General features: G+C 44.1%; 1 pseudogene; it reads right to left on the bottom strand.

Annotated features, from left to right (window-relative positions):
- Nucleotides 1-13,320: 13,320 nt before the first annotated feature.
- LOC133906122 (uncharacterized) lies at nt 13,321-17,051 on the bottom strand (annotated as a pseudogene).
- Nucleotides 17,052-27,731: the final 10,680 nt, after the last annotated feature.

A 27,731-nucleotide genomic window follows, 5' to 3' on the forward strand; every position in this document is an offset into this window, starting at 1 on the left:
AATGATACTGATGGGCGATAGAGTATCATTGGATCAATCTAAACCAACGGATAAAAGAAATGGACGACATGCACTTATCTAGGTGTATCGTAAAAATCTTATCTAAAAGTTCACGTGAAAACATTTGTGTTGAGAATTTGTGCCTATCGTAATTGGACGCAGCTTATGAGAGAGAGGTGGAGTACGGCGGAGGTGCATGAAACTTGGGGCAGTCCAGTTGATAGATTTGGACGGGAGCGAAAGGGATCTGGCCACAGCGCCTCAGTTTCTTCCCCATGCCGCCGCCGGCGGATTCATTCCTTTCGTGGAAAGCGACGGTGCCAAGCTACGACAATACAAGTGCTAAACGGCCTTCAATTGGCTGTAGTCTGCTGCCTCGCATCCCATCCCAAATATAAATATATTTAAGATTTATTTTAAGTTAATTTTTTTTAACTTTGATTGTCAATAAAAAATTATAATTTTAAGGTCATTATCCTAAACGAGGTCAAAATCTATATAAATCTTTGTACGTGACGTATAATTGAATTATAGGAAGTATTCTCTACTTCCTTCACAAGTCTTAAGATTGACGATTTACAAATCATCGATAACATCATATTGATATTTTTTTCCAGCAATGTTGCCATTATCTGTGATGGGAGATTCATGACGATATCGCAGGTTACAGGTGAAAAGAAGCTAACCATAAACCACAGTGATCTTGAACCACAATGCTTTTTTTTTTTTGTCGAATTTTGATCTGAACCAAACAAAGCACTTGTTGCCCAACATTTTCTTACCGGAACGAGGTTAAGACGTTGAATTGGGGCGTGCAGCAGGAGTCTGCACCCTTTTCCAGAAGACTGAAAGCAGATTTATCAGACGGATCGAGTGGAATTTGCCGCGTCACGGTTGACGCGGTTCGTACGAGTGCTTGCTACTCAACCTAACCATTCACTATCTCTTCCTTGCCTCCTGCGCCGTTGTAGTCCGCGAGACAGGAAGCTGATTGGATTGGGATCCCATTTGGGTCACACCGTTAGTTCCCTGACTTCACCAGCCAAATTCTTTGACATGAATAATCGCAAAAAAATATCTTTGACATGAAAAGACGGTTGAGTCCAAAAGGAAAAGCAAGAGAAAAGAATAGCAAAGTACAGACGGAGAGAACAGATATTTGATCGAAAGGTTAAAGCTGATAGAAAAATAAAATAAAAAGGATAGCCTTGCACCCGGACCAGTGTTCCAACTTGGCGCTTGTTGCAATGCAGAGTTGCAGACTAGACCAGTAAAGTAGCATGTCATCTTATCTCCGCCTCACTAGCCACCATTTGCCACCTTCAGTTTCTGCTCCTACCTCAGCTTAGACCAATGGATCATCAACCATTAAAGACCGGAGTAGTTACGTACACCACACCACCCATCGATTCTTAAGTAGCAACGAGATTAATAACCAGAGAAGGTGAATAAATATCTTAATATTGTAAAATTAATGACTTTCTTCTATTTATCATTCAACTCATCTTAAAACTAAAGTGAAAAAATCAAAAGAAGTTTTAACAAGAGAAAATCGAGGCAATATGACTCCACGGATGATATATGAACCATATATTTCATTTAAGATCAATTTATGTGTCTTAGCACTTGAAAGATCACAACTAGCATAAAAACGAGAATATGAACATCGAGCAACAAAACTCTCTAAGTTGATTGTCTAGAGGCAAGTGAATTCAATACTCCATCACATCAACGTGTGTATGTGAATTTTATATCTCTAGGAATAAGAAGAATAACCTCACAAGGTGCTGAAATTTCAATCAAAAACAAAAACAAAAATCAAAACCAGAAATGAAAAACTTACACAGAGGTAAGTGAACCAAAAGAGCGAAACGAGAAGGAGAGGAATTCAAGCATATGAAATAAAATAAGCTTTATTACTCAAATAGGACAGCCCAATTTTAGATAGATTATAAAGATTTTCTTCTCAAAACTCTCACCTATTACATAAACTAAGCACTCATCCTTCTCTCCACTGAAACCCTAGCACAATGCTCTCATATGGGTTGCATAAGAGGTTCAATGGCTGGTTCACCCTCTCTTGTAGCTCTACCCCTCTATTTATAGGCATAGAAAATTTAATCCCAAAGTTTCCTAATTTTTTTCCAAAATACCACTATCTTGTAGTACAATTCTACCTACCACCGAGAGCATTTTGGTCTATTTTCTTCTTCATTGATCGGACGGCCACAACGCCTTTACAACTTAGCTTTGCCTCGACGCAAGCTTCGCGATAGTGTCACGTATTCCTCTAGTCTTTCTATGGTTTTGAGACTAAACCGTGAAACCCTAGCATCCTTCTCAAAGTGTGACTAGCCGTCACTTGCTTTCTCCTGAAGCTAGCGCTCCGATGATATGTGTCCTCCGTCTTATGATTTTGACAGTCCGCAAGTCTCTCTTGCTCCCGATCCCTTAGACCGTCTTGTCACTTGCACTAGCATCCTCTTTGCTTGATTTTATCAGCATGCCATCTTCATCATCCGTTTCATACTTTGCTTGACCTTTATGTGTATAGTTAGAATCATCCTTAACTTTGCCTGGTCCTCCTTGATCGTCTTGCACCAAGCACCCACTTAGCCCTGATTATCCGCCGTCAAGCGTCAAGTTGTATCCGTCACTTGCACATCTTAAAACAAATAAACAAATTTCTCCACATTCCAAAATAACCCCAGGTTAGCACAAAATCAAAAACTTCAACTCAGGGTGCATCATGCAGAAAATGTGAACACCAGATGTTCCGATGTGTTCTGGTCCTGAACACCGGACCATCCGGTGAGTGTAACACTATGTGTTTCAGGAAAACTTTGTTCTCTACAAGAAAAGGTCCGGTGAAAGATTCCGGTGATCTCATGCCTATCACCGAATAATCCGATGTGTGCCAATTCACTAAACCACCCTTCTGCAACCTCTCTGCAACAAAAAATATGGTGCATTCTCTAGTATTCATAATCTCAGCACCGGACAATCTGTCATACATAATCAAACTTGGTACAAAAATCTTCTCTTTGCAGAAAATACTTCGGCGCTATTAAAGTCCATCACCGGACCATCCGATGTTTACTTTTATTTCTGCTTTAGTACTGAAAATACTCCGGTGATAACCTTCGATGTAGCCACCACACTCACCGGACCTTCCGGTGCATTGATCTCCAATTTCGCTTGAAAAATTGCTCTCTGCAAGAAATAATCCGACAAGTACATATTGTCTATACCGATATTTCCGATGAACACTGAAATTTTCGATGTTCACACAAGAACTTTCAGTGTGTGTAATTTTTTTATATACAGAGAAGAATTCGTCGACTCCAAACACCACCAACTCAAGTTAGACATAAATAAGAACCAGCATCCACAATCACCTGCTAACTAATTTTAAAATATATCAACTGTTATCAATATCTCATCCCTTACATATTAATACGTTCCTCCACTTAATTTATCCCTTATCTGGCGGCATGCATTCGTGCCCATGCCATATCTCATATCTCCATGCGATTCTCCTGCTGCTTAAACGGTTCGCTCTGTTCTCTGTCGTCATCTCGATCGCGTGATTCCTCCAGCTCGATCGCCGGACACGCCGCAATATTATATACTACCGCGCGCTGGCCTGGCCTGATAGTTCCAAATGCGACGATCACGCGTAGATAGACAGAACAGATTAGATAGATGCAGGAGTCGAAATGTTATAGCTCATCTGCTGCACAGCGAAGCTTTGGAAAGGTGTACAGGAAATGTTTGAAGGATGAGCAATTATTTATTGGGAGGTAGGTTTATTCTTCTCGATTCAGTTTTAAGTAGTATATCGATTTACATGATGTGTTTTTTTATTCTATGAGAAGTACTTAAAAGATTAGATTATTTTCATTCTAGATTCTACTAGCAAAATAAAAGTAAAAAAATATCACCAAACAAAATGAAGTGTTCTATATCAACTAAAAATTAGAGTTGTTTAGAGATACAAGATCTCGATGTGCAAAATAACTCTATGCCAACCGAAGAAGAAGCTTGGTAGAATCAGGGCCGGTCCTGATATTTCGGTGGTCCGAGGCGAGTTAAAAAATGAGACCCTATTAAATATAAATTTTGAAATATTTATACAGTACAGTGGCTCAAAACAATAGTAGTATCTTGATAAAATCAAATCATATAGATGTTGATAAAATAGTAGTAATATATATATATATATATATATATATATATATATATATATATATATATATATATATATATATATATATATATATATATATATATATATATATATAAAAGTCCTGCAATGCCGGTACTGTGAGTTCTTCAGTCCAAACTAGAAATTATATTAAAGCTCTTATCAAAAATAAATTACTGTATTAAACCTATACGGAACTCTTGTCCCCACTATAGCAAAGTAGTATGTGGAGTTTCAAGAACCAGGATGGACTCATCTCGATGTTGATAAAATAGTAGTAACCGACGTTTTATCTCCTGTTTGTTCTCTCGTTTAGTCCAAAAGAAATCATTCTGCTCCCAGTACTCTGTTTCCAGAAAAGTTTTATGCCCTAGGTTTGACCTATCGCTATTTTTTACTCTCTCGTATTTCTTCCGGGAGAGATGATAGATGTTGTTCGCTTTCTGATTGCTACTTCCAAGCTTAGGCCCTGTTTGGGGGAGCTTCTGGCAGCTTCTGCTTCTCAGAAAAGCTGAGAAGCTGAGAAGCTCCCCCAAACAGGCTGATTGCTGAGGAGTTTTTCTGAGAAGCAAAAACTGGTTTTTGGTGAAATGAACTAAAAGCTGAAAAGCTGGCTGAGGGTGGCTTTTCTGAAAAGCTGGTATGCTGAGAAGCTAAAAATTAAATCTATAAGCCAAACCGCTTATCTCAGAAGCCATAAGCAGCTTTTCAGAAAAACAGCTTTTCAGAAAAAGCCCATAAGCTCCAGCTCCCCCAAACAGGGCCTTAATTGGTCGTCGCGTCGCATGCCAATTGTTAACTGAAGCAGCCTCCGAAGAGTTGTACTTTCAGCTTAGTCCTTTTTGGTAACGTCCTCCGCTTGTATCTCTATACGAGGAAGAAACTCAAACTGAAGCACACCACGCGATGTAATCACGCTGGACGCGGCGCGTGGCGGCGTGGGCGTGGGCGACTGCGTCACTGCGTGACGGTGTGGGGGCGTGGGCGGCTGGGCGCGCGTGCGCGTGCGCGTCGCGTGGCGGTGTGGGCGGCGTGGGCATCTCGCGTCGGGACTCGGGACTCGGTCACTCGGGCTCTAGGCGTTTCGCGTGGGCACGTGTTGAAGTCCCAACTCGCACGGACGCACGGTGGCCGGTGGGCCCCTGGGATTTGGGGGCCCTGGGCAGCTGCCCCGCTCGCCCCCCCCCCCCCCCAGGGCCGGGCCTGGGTAGAATCTTATTAGAAATAACTGGCCTGGCCTGATAGTTCCAAATGCGACGATCACGCGTAGATAGACAGCACAAATCAGATAGATGCAGGAGTCAAAATGTTATAGCTCATCTGCTGCACAGCGAAGCTTCGAAATTCGGGTTGGAAAGGTGTACAGGAAATGTTTGCAGGATGAACAATTATTTATTGGGAGGTAGGCTTATTCTTCTCAATTCAGTTTTTAGTAGTATATTCCCATGATGTGTTTTTTTATTCCATCAGAAGTACTTAAAAGACTAGACTATTTTTATTCCAGAGTCTACTAGCAAAATGAAAGTAAAAAAAGTATCACCTAACGAAATGAAGTGTTCTATGTCAACCTAAAGATCAGGGTTGTTTAGAGATACAAGATCTCGATGTGCAAAATAACTCTATGCCAACCGAAGAAGAAGGTTCGTAGAATCTTATTAGAAATAAATATTTAGGATCAAACCTCTTATCACAAGTAAGTTGGAAGGCTGGTGATTCTCATTTTTGGATGGGATCGATGAAGGTGAAGTGATATTTTCTTCACTTTGATATCTTTAACATTGAAGATCGCTCACAAATTAGATTTTAGAAAGATATATAGTTCGAAAATTCGCTTTTGAGTAATTAATATCTTTGCTTATAAAACATAGCCCGAAACAAACATGACACAATTGTCAATGTTCTTCAATCCCACACACCCCTTTCTATTCGACGGGAATTGATCGGACCAAAGTTGATAGCATGGAACAGATTGCTCTCTCGGCTTATCAACATAAATCTCATCTAGAAGAAAGATGAATTTCAGTGAAATTTAAACAATACTAGAAAGTTTACAAATATTTCTTTTTTACATGGCACTCATAAATAATGACGAACCAAGAATAAACAAAAAACTTTGAAAACTAAAAATTCTATTAAAAATATTTTTCCGTTGGTAACTAACAAAGGATAACCTAATCAAAAGACAATAAAAAGGAAGTCAGAAATATTGCTTTTGTCAAAAAACAAGATAATTAAGCACATCTTCTTTGACGATCATTTTACAAGATTTGCATGGTTCATAATTCAAGTAGTTTCTAATCTTTACCTACCAAGAAGTGTTTCAAATATATTTGGCAACTAGCTACGTGTGATTAGTAGTCAATGAAAGCCAAAATAATGGTAATGATGGCTGCTTTTTGTTAGTTGTTATGCCTATGCAGAAATAAAATAATTTTTAATAAGAAGAAAATTTATTCTCGTTTACAGGTTATTTATATATGTACTTGGTTGTTTCGCACATAGGCTATGTTGTAGCGGCAGGAGCACCAACATATAGCGGAGGCAGTATGTACTCTTTTGGAGCAAGCTATCAAGAAGATTTTTACCTCGTCTAGATGGCAGTCTAAATTTCGGATTGATGCATCTATAGATCGTGAGCCGGCTGTTTTGTTCGTTATTTTTTGGTTTTAGTCTTCTTTCTCTTTTCCTTTTAGGCTATGTGTATCCAGCTATGTAAAAGCCGAAAATAAACTCTTATTTGTCTGTATCATCTTGATGTAACGATAAGAATCAATAAAGCTTTCTTTATAAAAAAAATATGTTGCACAATGCGCCCATATTTTTTATCACCCAAAAGTGCAGTTTATATATACAAGTAATCTGTATAGAAAAGCAAATCTATTACCAAACCTACACCCGCACCCATTACTTACCATGGGTAAGAAATACCACCCGCGCACATACCCGCGGGCACGCTTGTATGCTTGCCGGTATAATAAACATGCATTGAATATAACAACAAATATGCAACAATAATATCATCAATTCAAACATGCATCTCAACTCAGATAGTGAACAAGTATCTCATACATAGCATGTATATCACATTAGTATATTATCACATAGTTCACACATATAACATATTATTCTATAATTCAATAATACTTAGTGCAATATAAATGAACATTATTAAAAAAGACAACACAAGTCTAACCATGCAAACAAATATCAATAAATCATCACTAAATAATTAGGTAGTTTATTAATTGAAGTCAACAGAAGTGATGCAAAATTCTTTCTCATTTCTTCAATCTCTTCAAGGAATGATCAGAAGCTATTGGCATTTCTATCATCTTGACTTACAATTAAATTATCATGTACATTAGTAGCTGTAACCTACAGATCACATGGAAATAACATAAATTGCAAATGCACATTTTTTTTACCTTTAAGAGTGTGATAAAGCCAAGTTTGGTTGCACAGCAAAGCTTCCAATATTTTCGGAGTAAGACGACTGTGATGCTCACTTAGAACCCTCTCACTAGTGCTAAAAGCTAATTCAGAAGCTACTGTAGTTATTAAAATAGTCAAAATGTCACGAGCAATTAGCTGCTCACAATCAGAAGGGTGGAGTAGACAAAGCACAACTGAAAACATTCAGGAATACATGGAGCACAACTGAAAAAAAGAGAGGAGTACTAGCTACTCCATGCTGCACAAGGAGTAATTAACTAGCTACTAACTGCATATGCAAGCCAATTAAACTGGATTAGACTACATGCTGCACATCTGAGCTGATTAACTAGTAACTAACTAATATGTCTAACCCTAAACCCTAACTAGGAGGTGAAGCACAGAGAACTAGAAGGCATACCTCATAGATCTGGCGGTGGCTATGGCGCAAAGTGGAACAGGCGGTGACAGGCTCCGGTGGCGTGGCAGATTCTATGGCTTGCTCAGGTGGTGGTGTGACGTGGGGGCGTGGCATATCTAATGGACGGTGGTGCGGCTTGAGCGTCCGGCGAAATGGGGCTGGGGCTGAGAGCGAGATGGGGTGGAGCCCCGAGGGCAAACTAGGTCCGACGGAGGGCGACGAGCTGGTGTCCCTGGCCTCCCCTGTCTCTTGCGAGTCGCACCACACCTGTCAACTTGGGGTGATGTGTGTGGCGGCTGGTTCGTGAGTGGGGGTTGGGATATGAATGAGAGGAGAGAAATCTTAAGAATTGCTAGTTTATATTATTATATACTATCAAATGATTTAGGCTCCCATATTAGATGCTTAGAGCGGGTACATAGTGAAACGGGCACGGGTAAGACTATTTCATGACCGTGTTTCCCTGCCTGTTAGATTTAATACGAATAAATTTTAAAAACTTACAACTATTTTGACATATGTTGCAAAAATCCATAACTATTTTTACACATGTTATAAAAAACTATAAGTTTCTCATCATGTGCCCATCTATCATCTTTGCTAACAGTTAAACTCACGGTTAATCCTCCTATTACATGTCATAGAGGATAACAAGTAGACTCGCTGTGAGAAAGTTATAGTTTTTTTACAACCTATGTTAAAATAGTTATAGGTATTTAAAATAAATATTAATTTTTACAACATATGTTAAAATAGTTATAGATTTTTTAAATTTACTCATTTAATATCAAACTCACACTCAGATCCATAGGCGCATGATACTTCGCAAACTTGCGCCCATTGTGATTTTTATCCGCAGACACGCGGATAAACTACACCCATTTCCATCACTAGATGCAATCCTGCTTGATCGTTGGCTAAGAGATCCTGGGGTTTGTCCGACTGACCTAGCGGTGGTTATATTAGCTTTAGCAAGCTAGGCATACGTGTAACTGATTAAAGTGTAGTGTTTTTATTCGCCGGTGATGTGACGGCCGGTGGGAGAAGATCGACGACGAAAAGCCGATTGCCCATGTCACCAGTCGAGAGCATCCTAAGCAACATATACATTTTTCCCATGGCCGTGTAAAAATTTAAAATTGTACTCCTTATGACTCAGTGTCTTACTTGGGGTGGTCCATCTGCCAGCCAAGGAGTTGTATACTGTATTTATTAGGGTCTGTTTGGTAGAGCTCTGATTCTGTGGTGAGAGTGATTCTATGGTGGAAATAGAGTGAGAGTGATTCTGTTTGTAAAATCGTTTAGTATGCTAGTGGTAAAAGTGATTTCTGAGAGAATATTATGTTGAAATCGAGGAGAATCTGTCGAGAATCAGGTGAAAACTAGTTTTTTCAGCTTCTACCTCGTTATACAAAACGGGAAGTGATTCCCGCGCGAAATCACTCTCCGATCAGCCCGTTTAACAGCGCTGGGAGCGATTCCGACGCGAAATCAGCTCCCAAAACTCTACCAAACGAGACCTTAATTTTGGCAACAAGAGCTCTAAATCCGTCGGGCCATTTTAATGGCTACAAACTGCACGATACGCAAACAGAGGTAGAGATTGTATGGCACAAGCAATAGCGGTAGAATGCCTGGCAAGTTGCACTGTGCTTGATTATTACAACTTCCAGCAAGCTGCACACTGTGTCGTAGTGTCGTCTCTACTCGGGTGTGGTTCCGTGATTGATCACTGGTTGTCCTGAACTCCTCTGATAGCCACTATTGTGGCTCCTGCAGCCAGCATTTTGCCAGACAAGTCCGAATTAAGCAACACATACAGTGACACATGCAGAGGAGCGAGCTAGAGGGGTTTATCCAACCCTATCTTCTTTTCATTCCTCCTCTTTGTCCCTCGTTTCTTCTTTCCTTCGTATTGGCTGTGAACCGATAGGGGCTGAGCCCCTCCCCGATCCATAGGTCGATTTTGGCATTTTGCATTCATTGATCAGTGGAAAAGAATAGCACTGACCAAATTGACGACGGAAAAGAAACAAAGTCCTCACCCTGGACATATTAGAGACTAGTCTTTATTATATAAAACGCGAGTCGTTTTTCATATTATTATTTTTCTTACTTTTCTTTCATCTAATAAAATCTCTAAAATTTAAATAATTTATTTACTTTTACTATTTATTTTTATCCTATAGCCTTCATATCTCATTATCGGTTACAAATTTCAAATCCATTTTACTAATAAAAATAAATAGATCAAGGAGAATGCAAGTTGTGTTTCGTCACTGTACACCACACTACATGGCGTAATTTTACCGGGCTTTGCATGAACATGCCTGTAACCACGTGAAGCAGCAGGACTCACTCAATTTTAACAAGTCAGCGGTCACCGTGGACGGCGGCACCTTCATGTTCCATCGATCCCCCCGGTGCAACCATAAGTGGAGAAGCAAGTGGCGCAGCAGCAGTGGAGGAGATTAGACATAAAATTAGCAGGGGCCAACACTAAATTATGGATGAATAAGCAAGGTAGAGGGAGCCACTTTAAAACTTAATCAGTAAAATTACCTAAATACTATCACGTTTACCATGTAATTCAAATTTAGGAGGGGGTCATAGCCCACCTTGGCCCCAGTGAAGCTCCGCCTTTGCGCGGCAGCGGAGAAATTTTTTAAAGCTGCAACGTATTGGCTATTTGACTTGGCTCGCATGCACAGGCACAGCTAGGGGCGAACCTTAAGCCGAAATGATCTAGTGCTACTTTATTATATCTGATAAGATACATAAATTTATATAATTGATATGAGCAAATTACTAATAATTTTTTTCTTGATCCTAGTACCAGTGCACCACCCAGATTACACCTAGCTTCGCCCTAGTCATAGCACAACGCATATTATAATTGTCGCTGCCATGGGATTGGGAGGGGCTGCGTGAAATTAGGAGTTGATGGACGGGCAAGGGGCAGTGCAGCAGGATTAAAAATTCATCGAAAACCACTCAAATATCACGAATATCGTCTAATTCGGTCCACATAGTATCTAGAAATTGACCGATTTTTGAATTTAAATTCAAAAAATATAGAATCATAAAAAATCTAAAAAATACTAGAGATAATTCTAAGACCTTATGTAAAAAAAATTAAAAATAATATCATTTGCATCATATTTCATGAAGTGGAAGTAAAAAAAAAAAGAAAAATGCTGAAATGATTGTACAAACATGATGATTTGGCCCATCACGTTAAGAAAAATATTAACATGCAAATATTTTTTTATGTAAGGCGTATCTTAATAGGATCTTTAAAATTAGTTTCACTTTATTTAGAGTTTTATTAATTTCTCCATAATTTTTACAAAGTTCACAAGCATAAAGTGAACATATTAAGAAACAATATTGTAATTAACCTTTTCATGTCTACCATTATTTTCCCTACATAAATAATAATATTAGTAAACAAATAAAAGTGGTTTCACTAATTTTGTAGGTGTTATGGGTTAGTTATGAATTAATCTAGTTGCAAGATATTTACACAATCATGCATGTTACAATAGCTATTTCATGAGTTCATGTATTTTTAAAAGACATATGATCATGTAAGAAGACTAACAAAATTGGTTTCATGATTTTTGGATTAGCAAAAAATTAACTATGCATTTAACTAGGTTTAGAAAATACATATTCTCACAGAAAATATTCAACTTTTTATGAGTATAATTACTTTTATCATGTATATAATATTATAAGGAAACCAACAAAATTTGTTTCACTTGATTTGAAGCTCAGATGAATTAGTTATTGATTTTACAAGATTGAGCCATTTTAGAGGGTTTTTTTTGTTGAACTCTACAATTTAGGAAATTCACTCGGTAAATCGGAAAACCGAATGGTTTTTGATGAATTCATTCGAAATGCGTTCAATGCAGAAAATACTCTCGGTTTTTAGTGTAATGCAGTCGGTTTTTGGTCCAAATCGAACAGTTACCAAATGTTGATTCGGTCAAAAAAATTTCCGATTTACAAATTTGACTGAGTGAATTTTGAGCGAATTCTTACCAAATTTTAAGTAGTTTTCGTGATATTCATGAATTTCGAAATTCACTAGAGTCCGGTATTCAAATGTCAAATGAATTGGCGAACCCTGCTTAGCGGTGTCAATGCAATGCAAGCAAGGACTAGGAGAAAAGTCAGGGGATTTTCCGAGGAACTGTAGTAACGTTGCCTATAGAAAATCATGTTCCAACACCACGAACTGTCAGTATCGATACACCACACATACAGTCCAGTCCGTTGCTTAGTGGCAAAGCAGATGGGATTCCTGGTGAGAAAGCATGCATGCATGGAGGCATCAGTCACAGCATGCGCGAAAGCGAAGTTGCGGCGATCTATTACTTGCGTACCTCCGTCTAGTCGTTGGTGGACCACTTGCTTGGCATTGTTGCCGGGTAGAGGGTTCAGAGGTTTAAGCTGCCGTCAATGTCAAAGCTTAGCTAGTGGTGCATGCGGTGCTTCAAGTTCAGATATTTTTTGGGCAGGTTCATCCAATACTGCTTAGTGCAGAGGCCGAGAACTTATTTTAATATTAAAATAAAGCTTTTTTATTAAAAAAAGATCCGCGGCCCTGATGCTCTCTTCGTTTCTTCTTGATAACTTCTGAACATGCTGGAACAACATTAAGTGCCAATATGTGAAAGTGCAAAAAAAAAAAAGCACGTTGCCGCTAGATGAGATCCTGATGGAAGCGGTCCCAAAAAAAAAAAAAGATCCTGATGGAGGCAGCCCCAAAAAAAAGATCCTGATGGAGGCAGCCCCAAAAAAAAGATCCTGATGGAGGCGGCCCCAAAAAAATTAGGGAGATACTCAGCCGGAAATTGAAACCAACATTGCAATAGGGTTTCAGCCCAACGAACAGACATGACTCGACCAAGTCGCGGCTCGCGTGCGGTTCTCGGAGACATGGCGAGAAAGAAGAGCCCAGCTATACCTGGACTCTGGCCTGCAGCAGTTGGACTCTGGACTTCCATTACACAGGTGAAGTTCAATCCCCTCAAATTTTTTTTTTGGTGAAGTTCAATTTGCCCTTCTGAGATTTGAAACTCTCACCGCGTTCTTAACCTGTTCGAACACAGCATCGGCAATGCATCGTCCAAAAAAAATCTTCTTGCACGAACAGATCAACTACCAGATGCACATGCACCACAAGCAGCAAGCATACAAGTACGATAACACGAACAAGCATGCGGATGCACATTTTGTTACCGAGCGAATCCAGAGTTACAGGGTCGAGCAAAGCAACTGCAATCAACAGTTGAGTAGGAGTAGTTTTCATAGGAGAAATGTGTAATGTGTTCATGCCCCGGATCGGAAGAACATCTCATGCGGCGGCCGTATCCGCGTGGTCCTTGAGGAAACCGAGGAGGAGCTCGTTCACCTGCTCGGGGAGCTGCTCCTGCACGAAGTGGCTCCCCTCCGGGATGTAGGCGATCCTCAGGCCCGGCGCGAACTTCTCCATGGCCCCGCTCCGTCTCGAACCCCTGGAACTTGAAGGCGTAGTCCTTCTCCCCCATCACCATGAACACCGGGACCTGGAACCTGGCGTCCATCAGGTTCGGCCTCCTCTTCATAGACCTTGCCCGTGAAAGCAATGAACGGCGGAGTGTCAGACATGGCAGAGAAGACAAAAGCGCCTGTTGCGAACAGAGCATTGCCGTGTGTTTAGTGTTTACCTGTACGGCATCGGGAGTGGGAACCGGAAGCCGGACCTCTCGTAGAGCGCAGCGTACATGTTGAGGTCGTCCTCGGTGAACCACATTGGCAGGGGCGTGGACAGGTCGGCTAGGTCCAAGATCTCCTGCCCCTCCTTCGTCGTCGGGATCTCGCTGCCGGTAGATGGTGCGCACCACTCGCTTCACGTCGTACCGGCCGAAGGCAGCCTCTGCCCTGCACTGCTCCTGCAGAACACACGTCCACATCAGTTGCGCTGCGCAGCCAGCTGCTACTTCGATAAAAGAGAAAAAAAACAGGTCAATGCTATTTATTAACCGCTTGTTTTTTTTCTCTTCTTTTTAGGCGAACCATGGTTCCTCTCCTCATCCCGTGCTCCCTGCCCCTCAATTGAGTTTATGTGCTCACTCTCGTCTCCCATCCTCCTCCACCTATCTCCGACAACGGGATCTAGCGGCATTGCATGTCATCGTGCTAACCTGGTGTTCTTGCTTCTCCCATCCTAGCACTAATCCACTGTCCGTCCTCCACTGCCTGCAACCGGTGGCACCCGTCGCCTCACCGTTTTGCCCCGCGCTCGTCTCCTCCACTGAGCCGGCCTCCCTCTGAGGACCTCTTCTAAGTCCTAGGATCAATGAGCCCCCATATCAATCTCTCCCCTAACCCGTCGGCGTTTTTCGTCGCTGAACAGACCTTAGGCCTGAAATTTTGGATGCGTGAAATTTTGACAGGCACGTAGTACGTACACGCCGCCGTAGGATGTAGAAGCCTTCGGGCATGGTCGCGAAGGAGATGGGCACGGGGTGAAGGGGATGCCCAGGCACATCACGCCGCACGTGCGTTCCGGGTGCCGGAGCGCGAAGTCGTACGCCGGCATGACGCCCAAGTCCTTGCCCACCAGGAACGCCTGCACGTAACACACAGGTCGTGGCAAAGTCTCTCATCCGGTTCTTGGGTTGGATGTTCCCTGGGTTCGCTGTAATGCTACCTTTTGGACGGAGAGGGCGTCGAGGATCGCGAGCACGTCGGCGACGAGGTCGTCCCAGGAGGCCTCCTCGTCCACCGGCGGCTGGTCCGAGAGGCCGTACCCGCGGCTGTCGGGCGCGATGGCGCGGTACCCGGCGGCGGCCACGGCCAGCATCTGGTGGCGCCACGAGTACCATATCTCTGGGGAAGCCGTGCAGGAACACCACCGTCCCCAGCTCACCTGCGGCAAACAAACCAAGAACACACCGCACGCGTGATCAATAGACTCCGACTCTGCTCGCCTCGTCGGGATCGATCACGGATTCAGAGCGTGCAGCTTTACGTTTGTGCAAAAGGAATACTCTCACCTTTGCGTGCTTGAACTACGTGGAGGTTGAGCCCGCGGATGGGAGGTGGGAGTGCTCTATCTGCTGCGCCATTACTGCTCCCCAAAGGATCAGAGGGCGAGATGCTTCACTTCATGAAGAGGAAGGTGCCCCGGCAGTTAGACTTACTGCTCTGCCTCGGGCGCTCGGGCTTGTCGTTTCTTTCTTTTTGACGGTTCTTCCGCTGCATATGGCTAAGCCAGTTTTAAGATAGGACGCATCTAAAAACTATATATACATACTTCAGACTTATATTATACACATTTATTTTTAGTAAAAATATATCTGAATATGAACATTTTATTTCATTTTGGACTTCTTTATATATGGACTTACAATTAGTGAAAAAAAATATAAACAAATTAGAATTAATCCGTGAGCAATTTAAGAAACATGTTAAGAAAATTCAGATCGGGTGTTCAAAGAATTTAGTGAACAAAATATAATCATTTAAAGACAATATTAGATCTAGCTACTACATATTTTCCAATAAAAAGAGAACAATTTATGAACAATTTTGCTGCAAGCAAATTTCAGAAAAGGATTTTGGTTCAAACTCGCAAGTAATTTTGTATATTTTTAGAAGCAAAATAGATATACATACTAGGAGACTAAAGCATGTATATGTAGTTTTTAGGTTTTACCTTTTTGGGTGGAGTACAAAAATACACGTCGTTGAGACAAAATCGTGCAGAAAAAATACCTCTTATGCCCCTAATTAATACACTGCAAACTCAATGACAACTATTGCCCAATTAGTACTATTTCCTACTTCTTAAAATAGATAATTTTTTGAAGTTAAGCATAAGTAAAAAATGTGAAAAATAAAATGACTATTGTACCATCTTTTAATACCATTAATTACATATGAAATGAGACTTGTATTAGAAAGGAAGCTAATAATATAGGAGTAAAACTGAAAAACTTAGGTTAAAGTTATATCAAAATTGTAGAATATTATATGTTTTGAATATTGTAAAAAAAGATAAAATATCATTTATTTTGAAATGGATGGAGTAGTACGCAGGTAGCTAGCAGTGAGCAGATTAATACTAAGACTATCCCTAATCATATTCCCTTCATTTCGTTCCTTCTTGATTCTTCTCTTCGTTCTCGTTCCTTTTATTTTCTCATCTCCAACAGCTTCTTTTCGAAAGGATTCGTAAAAGAAAATGAGAGAGAATTTTATCTTAAAAGAAATAATCTTGAGAATGCCTTTATGACGAGGACTATGAAGAGAAAACGCTAGAATATTGAAAGAAACGAAAATACTTTTACAAAAGAACTCTCTTGAGATGGTCTAATGCTGCTTGTTTTCAAGCTGTACCCAGCACCACCCAGTAACTCTGGTTGGGAGGACAGGAACAGAGTTCAGGATGTTCAACCATTTTGATAAAATCTTTCTCACCGATATGCATTGGTTTCCAAATTCTAAGCAACCATCTACTCTGAAAAACAGGAGCAGAGTGGAGTAAATGTTACTGGTGCATCTGCTGATCTGAACCGTTGACGCATCCTAGAACAGCATGATATGAACATCTGCTGATCAACCAGACAAGAAACCAATATCATGCCTACTAATCGGCTCATGGAGCAAAATGAAATAAACCAAATAGACAGGTCAAGAACGAAAAATGGTGATGCATCAACAATGCAAACCAGAAATGGCCATTTGCATTTACCCCAATGATGGCCAAGAAATTACACGGGGCGCATGGATGCTTTGGTTACATGCTTCCTCACCCATGCTTGTTGTCGCGAACACAGGGCACACTGTCACAGACCCTGCTCGCGTTAACGACGGAATTTTGGAGCATGCTCCCAGACCTGTCCTCATCATTGTCCACGACATCGACGGGGTGGTGTTGATGTTGGTGGAGTAGCCGCTGTCGAACACAACACTAGTTCTTGGAGAATGCATTGATCCTCAAAGACAATCTGCTGAATACTTGGTGGGCGGTGATGACAACAATATTTGACACAAACAGTTCGAGTTGGTTGGTAAATGGGTTTGACAATGGTATTGTTCGGCATGGCGGCGGTTGAGGATGGACTTGGTGGGCATTTTGGTCATGACATGCTGTCAGACACTTGCATTTCTCCGATCCAGAGAGAAGCACGTGGCGGGGCCACAGTCCGAAGCCTCCAGTGTGGGAGACTAAGTTCCCGTCTCGGAGGAAGAAACCAAGATTGCGGAAGCAGCGGGCGAACTGGGGGTCGGTGAAGAGGCTGCACCAGCGCTTGCAGACAACGATGGTGCACGGGAGAGAGGATGACCGCAGTGGGAAGTGGAGGAGGATCTCAACAAGGAGATCCTACTCTCTTCTAGTGGGGTGGCCAGTGAGGTGGGGCAGTGGCGGCTGGTCATCACTCAATTGGGGATTGGATTGAACTAGTTATAGAAGATGGGAATGGGGATTGAAATCGAAGACGGAGCAGGGGAGGAGATGAAGGCTTACACGTACAAGTAGCCTTCATCGCTGGCGTCACCAGATGAAGTTGATGCCCCTTAGCATGAGTTGCACCACTTCGCAGCCATGGGCGACGATTTCGCATTCGCCAATGATAGAAGCGATTGTTGGGGAACGCGAGGGATTAGTTCCTGAAAATGATTTTAGATGTATCGGTCAATGTACACGTGAATAATGATTACGGTGTACGTATGTTTATACTGAACTTAACAACACAGGGATTGTCCAGGTTTAGGTCTCCCTTAGGATAACAACACTACGTCCTGTGTATTTTATTATCAGAGTTTGTGAACTAGTTATTTATGAGTTTTCCACACCTTACAAACTGGATCATCCTCTCTTTATATACTAGAGAGAAGGAGAACTTATAATTAGACCATTTTCTACTCACTCATATCTTAACTTAACCTCTCACCCCTGACTATTTAAAATGGGTGGTGCACGTGCCTTTTTTTTCTGATGGAGTAGCCATGTCCATCTCATCCGCTAGATACCTTCACGCACACGCCACCTCGGTCAGCTGATACGTCCCGTCCCGTCCCATCACCGATCTCGCACGCGCGCTTGTGAAGTAGTCTGACATGCCTGTGAGCCCGTTCTGTAACGTTTAATGCTACAAGATGAGGTATGGCACCACTGCGCCGATCACGACATATCCGTTGTAAATGAGTGTCTAGGGAAGAAAAATACTTGAGTGGAATGTATTTAATGAGAATAGACTGGTTTGTTGAGTACCTATCCTGCGACCAGCGAAGGCTGGTCGCGAGAATCCCTTATGTGGTAAGAATCTTGATCGCGAATATGCGAAGACTAAGTTGCGCGATGAGACCCTGGTCTGGAAAAAATTGTTTGCCAACTAGATATTGGTTGGTGTAAGCCCTCAGAATTGGGGACCCCTATTCTATATATTGATAGTACCTCCCAAGCTCCTTCGCGGTTGTGGTGATCTAAGTGGTTCATCTCGTGGTTGTGGATGGAACTAGTAGTGCCACATGGGGCCCAAGTCAACACAGGTTCATCCTGAGAGTGATCATCAATGCAGCCCACTTTCGTGGGTGGATCCACAAAACCACATCCCGAGGGGAGGCTTCAAACTTCTAGGGAGAGAGAGAAACATCATGGGAGAGAGACATTGATTTCCATCGGACCTGAGGAAATTTCGGCCCCCAAAACACGCCCTTTCAAGTTTAGAGACGGTCGAGCCCCGCACAACGGTTGGGATATCGCGCTGGTCCTATAAATTGAAAAGCCAAATCTTTCCTATGAATCCTTCGCCATCGCTCACAGCCTTCAAGCCTTTGCGCTCAGAGCTCACCATCTTCGTCTCCACTCGCGTTTCCATAGCCACCCTATCGGTCCCAATGGCACCGCGCACCATTAAAGAGCCAAAAATTCCCAAGTCCAAGTGCACTGCGGCGAAACTGAAGCAGATGTATGACAATCATCTACCCCCTCACCACCTTTCTTTGGGGTACCGCCTGGGGAGGACGTGCCCGCTCCCCGCAAGGAGGAGATCGTGTTGTTTGCCTCTTTCTTTTTGGCTGGTCTTGTGCTGTCCTTTTCTGAATTCTTCACCATTGTCATCTGCTTTTACAATATCTACCACCTCCACCACAATCCTAATTCCATCATTATACTGAGCATCTTTTCTCACATGTGCGAGAACTTCATTAGGTCGAGTCATGCCTCTAACTCTTCAGGTACTTTTATATGGCCAGGTTACAGATTGGGCTAGCCACGGGGAGCTATGGATTCCGCCTTCGCGATGGCATCACATGCACCTACCTTGAGATGGGCCTTAGTCATCGTAGTCGGGATGGGTGAAAGAATGGTTCTATCTCAAGACGGAGGTTCCCTTAGACAACATCTACGTGCCGAATAGACTAGCTCAAGTCTCTGAGAGCAGGGGAACTCCCCCACGACCACTCTAGAGAACACCGGACTGGTCGGATCAGATGTTGTCCGTGACTTCATCAAGCGTCGATTGTGCCCTTTGTAGAAAAGAGCACATCCAGCATACAAGTACACCGAAAGTGATGACATCACCAGGGAGAGCTCTTTAGGTAATGTCGCAACTGTTTTCATAGCGCTCTTTGTTTATTCGTGCGGTGTCTTAAGTATCCCTCTTATATAGATCATTGACGAGACTGTCGAGTCACGAGTCAAATTCCTCATGGTGACAGCCCCAAAGAAGGATGGCCCACCATGAAATGCTTTTCCATTGTGCGACCTCTCCCTGTCAGAGAGGGCTCAGCTCAGATTGGTATGCTTGGCCTTTTCTAGGAACTCCCATCTTCAAGTCTTCTCCTGGGTTAGGGTTTCATGGTTTGCGTCACCGTAGGGTCTTCTCAAGGTCGATGTCTTGCGTTCGATAATCGATGAGATCACGGAGACCACTCAGGAAGTTGATCTTGCTGCCAGCATGCCTTCTTTGCCACCCAGTGCTACTTCGACCGGCTATCCATCTGGTGGAGATGCTGGTCCAGCTGGTCAAGGAGGCAACCAGACTGCTCAGAGTAGGGTAGCTCCATGGTGGCGGTTCTGTGGGTAGCGTGGGTCTGCAGAGGGTCGACCAACATCGCCCTGACTAGACTCACTCTGACCAGGCACGCTCCCACCAGACTCACTTCGACCAGGCGCACTCTGACTAGACCGGGAGCAGTCATGCCGCTGCAGACCCAGCACTGACACAATGGGGGAATGGACCGACGGAGAACCCATCTACCACAAAGGCATCCAAACGTGCTCGCGGGATGCCAAGCTCTGACGGCTCGACTGCTAGACTGTCCTCCCCGACCAGCCAACCCAGCGGCTTTACGAGGTCCAGGCTTGTGCTCAGCACTCTACCGTCATGGTAAGGTTTTTGGTTAAGCGTAGATATATCGAATTTTCTCTTTTTTCCTTATTTTATAAATCTGTTGTCACCGCAGGTCCTCGACCCCGCTCACTGCCCCAGTTGTAACTCCTCCACCAGTTCCTCAGCAACATGTCTCGGCCCCTAGCCTGCAGTAACTTTGACCTCGGGAGAATCGATCGTGCCTCCCGCACCTGCTGAGCCGGTCGTGGAGCCCGTTTCGACATCCGACCTGCTCTCGCTGGCCATCCGCTTCCCGACCTCTATCTGCAAGTTGATTGATGATAAGGAGGCAGCTACTAGCAAGTGCGCTGAACTGGAGAGGTAGCTGGCCAAAGAGAAGGAGGTGCAGCTCGTGCTCCAGCAGAAGTATGGCGAGCTCAAGCGAGAAAAAGCTACACTCACCGCTGAACACACCCAGCTCAGGGAGGACAGGAGCATCACTCATAGCATTCTCTAAGATGCTTTTAAGGCATTTAAGGAGCATTGAGCTGGAGATCATCGAGCCAAAAGGACCTGTGTACAGCCTAGGCCTGGCCCTATGCCACCAAGGTTCTCTCGAAAAAGTTTCTGATCTCCCGAGTATTTTGGCGGCAAGGGGTGCCGAAGATGTGGTGGGGTACATTCTCTGGTGGTACTGTAGCTATGATCCCCACGTCAACCTCAACCTCATTCGGGAGGGGGTTGCAATAGTTGGGATCGTAGCCGAGGAGAAACTAAAAGAGGAGTGCCAAGGGGTAGTGGACTATATGGGATCCATCTTTCGGGTGAAGGCCGTCAAGGAGTAAATACCAAACTGTAATTTAGGTTATGTATTATATTGGATGAAACTTTTGAATTTCTCTGATGAGTTTTGTTGTTGCCGTCCTGCTCATAGAAGCCCTGAAATGACTGAAACTTCCTCTCACTCCGAGACCCTTGACCGTACCTACCGGCAACGCCCACAGCCAATGCCTCTTGAACATAACATATTTAGCCATCTTTTTTCTTATAGTATTTCTTAAATACTTTCTTGTCATACTCTCCTTCTTCGTGGTGATAATAATCCTGATAGCTTGGAGTATCTGGATAGTTTGAAATTACTGGATAATCAATGCAGTCGATTCGACGATTGCAAACTGCAGATCAAGATTCATTCAACGATTCGCCTTGGTTATCTAGAGAGCAAATAACATATGTCTTCCTGAAATGAAACAATGGCCAGATGCCTTATAGTAGATCCTTTTTTCCATTTTTTGTTCCTTAGTTTTGTATTTCAAACTCTTTGTTTTAATATATATATAGAGGAAGATTAGTCTGTACTCTTAAGAGTATGTACTCCCGGCTTGATTCATAGTTGACCCCATTATAACTGAAATGTATACTACTTTCTTAGATGTATATACTACTTTCTGATATGTATATACTAGTTTCTAAGATAAATATATACTTATTTATAAATACTTTTTTAAGAGGTATATACTACTTTTAAGATATGCATATTTGTCGGTGTATCAGGAACCAGGGGTCCCTGAGTCCCGAGACCGAGCCGGCCATCCGCCACGTGTCACCATCCCGCGAGGTCCACCCTGCAGGATGAGAAGAAACTAAGTTCTGGGAAGAAAGTGCTCGGAAGGGTTCTCACTTACCCCCGAGTACTGTAGTCCCCCGATGATCCAAACAGCCAAGTGCTCGGGAGAGAGTGTTCGGGGCTGCACATGGCAGCCCCCGAGGACTCGGTTCCCCGAAGGTCTTACCGAAGTGCTCGGGAGAGAGTGCTCGGGGCTGCACGTGGCAGCCCCCGAGGACTCGGTTCCCCGAAGGTCTTACCGAAGTGCTCGGGAGAGAGTGCTCGGGGCTGCACGTGGCAGGCAGCGCCCGAGGACTCGGTTCCCCGAAGGTCTTACCAAAGTGCTCGAGAGAGAGTGCTCGGGGCTGCACGTGGCCGCCCCCGAGCGCCTGGTTCCTCGAAGGTTCGCACAAGATCGCCCGACGACCCAAAGGGTCCCACCGGCGGTATGTCAGCCAGTCAAAGGTCCAATGCCGCATTTAATAGGCACGCGCGGCCTGACATCCTGATATCCTGACATTCTCAGCTGCCCACGCCCTAGTGTCAGACCCTGCCAAGCTTTGGCAGGGGGCGTGGGTCCATTAAATGCACGGGTCCCGTCCCGTTTTATCCGGGTGCCTCGGGATAACGTTGCCAGGATCGAAACGCTCCGCCTGCCACCCTGCCCTGGCAGAAGAACAAGACAGGGTGGGCGCACCGGGCGCCTCTATGGCTGCCCGGTGGGGCCTCTTAATGGCGCCGAAGGACATCCACAGTGGCGGGTGGTCGGATGCACGTCGCATTTTTCCACTGCCCCTGTCACTTCACCAAGACGGAATGATGGCGCCTTTCTCCGTGGCACCTTGGCACTCGCGCCCCCTCTTTCCCATTCAGGATAAGTCGAGGTCGGCGCGCCTATAAAAGGAAAGGATGGAGAACACATGAAGACGAGTCCAGATCAGACGAGACAACACAAACAGGAGACCTAGAAGAAGCGCGACGAACATGATAGAACAAGAACATCTCAAACAAGCTCGAGCAGAGCTAGAACACGGGAGCCTCAAGCTCTCTGTAGGCAGCACACCCTTGTAACCAGATACATCCTTGAAGAATTCCCTTCAAGGAAAGATATAGCGCTCACACAGGAGTAGGGTGTTACGCCCTCGTGCGGCCCGAACCTGTCTAAACCCCGGTGCATCTATCTCTTTTTTGCACTAGGTCGATCATCCCCCACCACCAGCCGTTGCATTTATTTCCGTTTCCATTTATTTCCCCGACGAGCTCGTTCAGGATCATCCCCCCAGCCGAATCTTTAAAAAGGGGTCTCTCAGGATCCCTGCGACAGGAGTTCATCCTCCGACAATATTTCTTTTCTAAACATCAATTAGAGGGGGGTTATGTATAATCAGTAGGAGTGTGTTTGTTTGCCTGTATGAGTTTTCGGAGAGCTGCAGCGTATATCCTGGACGAGTAGAAATATGATAAGTGAATGCAGTAAATCTGAAAAAAAAAAGTGTTTGGTTATCTGCTTGGGCGGATGCAATGATTTGCATCTGCGGATACAATGACCATGTGAAAGTGTTTGGTTGTCTGTATGAGCGGATGAAGTGACCCTACACTTGAGACTAATGAGTAGGCTCGTTGCAACACTGTAGCAGATACAATACATTCATCGAACCAGACTCTATAGAGAAGTTCGATTCGGGCGCATCCATCGAGATAGGCTCTAACCATATAATTGCATCAATAGATGCATGAAGAAACAATGTATGCAAACAACCAAATAAACTTCTTCGCGGGAATATACGTACAGGCAGAGCCAGGATACCCCTGATGCGGGCAACCAAATCCGCCTAGAAGATGATTTTACTGTTTCATTAAAAAAAAATCAAAATTTACTATTATGAGAAAAGGAATACTAGATTCTTCATTGTGGTTGTGGCTTTTTTTATATAATTGCTGTGGAAATTATCTCAACCTTAACATAAAAAGTGTCCTCGATCTTGAATGTAAAGCCCCATTTATACAAGACTCTAGGAGATAAAGGTGACCAAGTGGGCCAGGTCAAATGGGCCGGCACGAGGCATGGCCATTTTGGCCTGGTCCAGGCATGGCATGGCACGACGGCTAATGGGCCGGGCCGGCACGACACGACGGTTTGGGCTGTGCCTGGGTCGGAGCTACGACACGATTGATCGGCATGGCACGATCCATTTAACTGTTCATATTTTTGTAATATTTTATATAATTTGTTTAGATCTAATACCATATAGGATATGTAGTACAATGGTAGTGTGTTTGACTTCTAAGTAGAAGGTCGGGTGTTCGATTCCGAGTGAAAGAAAGTTTTTGTAATTTTTTTTCAATTTTCCGACTGACGGGCTGATAGGCCGAAAAAGGTCATCGGGCCTACCGTGCCGCGGGCCGGCACGACATGATCCGATCTTAAATGGGTCGTACTTAGGTTAGAGTCGCGACACGTGAGCCGGCATGACACGACCCGTTTAGCTAACAGGTCTAAACGGACCGTGCCTCAATGAGCCCGTGTCGTATCGGACCGGACCGCCCATTTGACCACCTCTGTAGGAGGAATAATATAGAAATTTTTCTCTGTTCAAGCGGGGCTTGAAGGGCGCGCCTACTGCCAACATTCAACAACTCTCCAAAACTAGTACTTCCTCCGTTTTTCAATACTTGTCACTTTTGACTATTTTATTTGTTTTCAAATACTTGTCACTTCATATTTTTTGAGACGTAATTTTCAATTTTATCCCTATAAAATATCTCTTATCCACTTATTTACGGTAGGTTCTAGAATATTTTAGCTAGTTTTTAAGGGTATTTTTGTCATTTCACATTTACAATTTATATTATCTTTGGTATGCTAAGTATACGTGTTTGGTTAAAAGTGATAAGTATTGAAAAACGAAGGAAGTACTACTTTGTGTTTGCTTTACGTGCCTTTGACAAAGCAAGAAAGCTCATAATTGCTTACTTTATGTGACTTTTTTCGCCCTACTTGGAGCATCATCGATCATTAAATATATTTTTTAAGTCAAAATACTGGAAAAGGCATTATATTCTGTGGCATTTACTAGAAGACACTTAAAAACGCGGTTCGGCTCTAATGCACTCCAATTAGAAATGGGTCTTGAACGCTCCGAGTTCAATTGAGGGGCACCAAATGTCCATTTGCATGTTGTCTTCGTGAGCCTATATACTAACATAGGACTCCTGCCCAACAAGGAGTTCTCCATGGACTTCTCTTCATAGGAACTCCAGATCTTACATATCAGGCTCGTCAAGCTTCTGCAGAACCATGGAGAACTCTTTTAACCTTTAGCGGCAGAAGTAGATAAAAATTTCATCAGAAACGATATCAGGCTATGACACCGGACCATACCTCGGCCATAACTAGTCACAAAGGGCGAACGAAGGTGCAGAGAGTGTTAGTATTAATCTTGACTTGTGTAGTTAGCATGTATGTCATGCGGGTCTTTTAGCTAGTTTGTGTTAGTCTGTAGCTGTGTGTTGCAGTGCGGTGCAGCTAGCTGATCGATGATTGAGTCGTCATTAGATTAAGCAGAGTTAGTGAGCTGCATACAGGAAAGTGGCCGTCTCATGCAGATCATGGAGACACGACATGCATGAGTTAGTGGCTTGTGCGTGCATGGATCATGCGGGCGTGTGCATGAGACTCGGCCAACAGGTTCTTGCATGCGGCTGGGAGCGAGTCCTCAGGTTGGTTAGCTTCATACATGTGAGGAGGGAGTGGAGCCCGGGTATGCGTGCGTGGCGTGAGTCCCAGGCAGTTTGTTGCTCCGTGTGCATGTTAGTGAAGCTATATAAGCTGTGTACTTGCTTGACTAATTGGGGAAGTGAATACAGAGAATAAGAAAAGGGTGTTCGTCACCGGCAAGTCTGTGTGTGTTAGCTTCTCCATAGTACCACTTGCTAGCAACTCTTGTGTTTGCGTGTGTCCTCTGAGCAGTGTGAGTTTCTGCCTGCTGCGTCTAGTGCCGTGTGAGATCGCGTAAGTCGGAGGAGGCAGCTCCAACATTTGGCATCAGAGCCGTGTATGCCCAAGATCCTGCGCTACTACCTCGACTCCATGGCGATGGTTCCGCACAGTGCCGGGGGAAGTAGCGGTGTCTCGCTCGTGTACCCGCTGCTCTCCTCGACGAACTACACCGCGTGGGCGATCAAGGTGGAGGCCATTCTTGATGCTCAGGGCCTTTGGGAGACCGTGAATCCGGCGAAAGGCGAGGTGGTGGATGCACGGAAGGACAAGACGGTGAGGGCACAACTTCTCCAAGCGCTACCGGAGGACATCCTCATGCAGGTCTCACAAAAGAAGACGGCAAAAGAGCTTTGGGACAGCCTCAAGATGAGGTTCGTCGAAGCCGACCGCGTCAAGGACGCTCGTCTTTCAACCTTGAAAGGCGAGTTCGACTTGCTGCGCATGAAGGAGGGGGAGCCGTTGGACGTCTACGCTGGCAAAATCAGTGGCATGGCGGCGAGGTACGCCAACCTCGGCGCAACACTCGACGACTCCGCCATGGTCAAGAAGCTCATCGACACCGTCCCAGATCGGCTCTACCCTGTCGTTGCGGGGATCGAGCAGTTTTGTGACGTGGAGAAGATGTCGTTTGAGGAGGCGCTTGGGAGGCTGAAGGCCTTCGACGTGCGTTCTCGACGGCGCACTCAAGCCAGCGAGACCAGTGATGGCCAACTCCTGCTCACGGCGGCCGAGTGGCAGTCTCGGCAAAAGGACAAGTCCACGGGAAAGAAAGGTAAATGCTATAATTGCGGTGTCCGTGGACATTTTGCCAGGGAATGTCCCAAGCCAAAGAAGGAAGAAGCGCTCCTTGCGACGGTGGATGAGGAACCGACGTTACTTTGAACTTTTGTCTAGGATGGTAAATAATCAAGTCAAGATTAGGGGGAAATTTGTTAGTATTAATCTTGACTTGTGTAGTTAGCATGTATGTCATGTGGGTCTTTTAGCTAGTTTGTGTTAGTCCGCAGCTGTGTGTTGCAGTGCGGTGCAGCTAGCTGATCGATGATTGAGTCGTCATTAGATTAAGCAGAGTTAGTGAGCTGCATATAGGAAAGTGGCCGTCTCATGCGGATCATGGAGACACGACATGCATGAGTTAGTAGCTTGTGCGTGCGTGGATCGTGCGGGCGTGTGCGTGAGACTCGGCCAACAGGTTCTTGCATGCGGCTGGGAGCGAGTCCTCAGGTTGGTTAGCTTCATACGTGTGAGGAGGGAGTGGAGCCCGGGTATGCGTGCGTGGCGTGAGTCCCTGGCAGTTTGTTGCTCCGTGTGCATGTCAGTGAAGCTATATAAGCTGTGTACTTGCTTGACTAATTGGGGAAGTGAATACAGAGAATATGCAAGTCTGTGTGTGTTAGCTTCTCCACAGTACCGCTTGCTAGCAACTCTTGTGTTTGCGCGTGTCCTCCGAGCAGCGTGAGTTTCTGCCTGCTGCGTCCAGTGCCGCGTGAGATCGTGTAAGTCGGAGGAGGCAGCTCCAACAGAGAGCACCACCACTGTCACCGTGTTACTGGTGACTATCGCAATCACAAACATTTTCAGTTCCAGGATACACTTGCATAGGAGAGCAAGAATGTATGTTTCTCTATGTTCCCTGTTAGAAACAAGAAGCAGATTCAAGGATAAGAAATGTTCAACTGCCAGGACAATGTAGACCCTTTCCTAACAGAAGACTATCAACAATCTTG

Source organism: Phragmites australis, chromosome 2, assembly GCF_958298935.1.
Source record: "Phragmites australis chromosome 2, lpPhrAust1.1, whole genome shotgun sequence".
Classification (NCBI taxonomy): Eukaryota; Viridiplantae; Streptophyta; class Magnoliopsida; order Poales; family Poaceae; genus Phragmites; species Phragmites australis.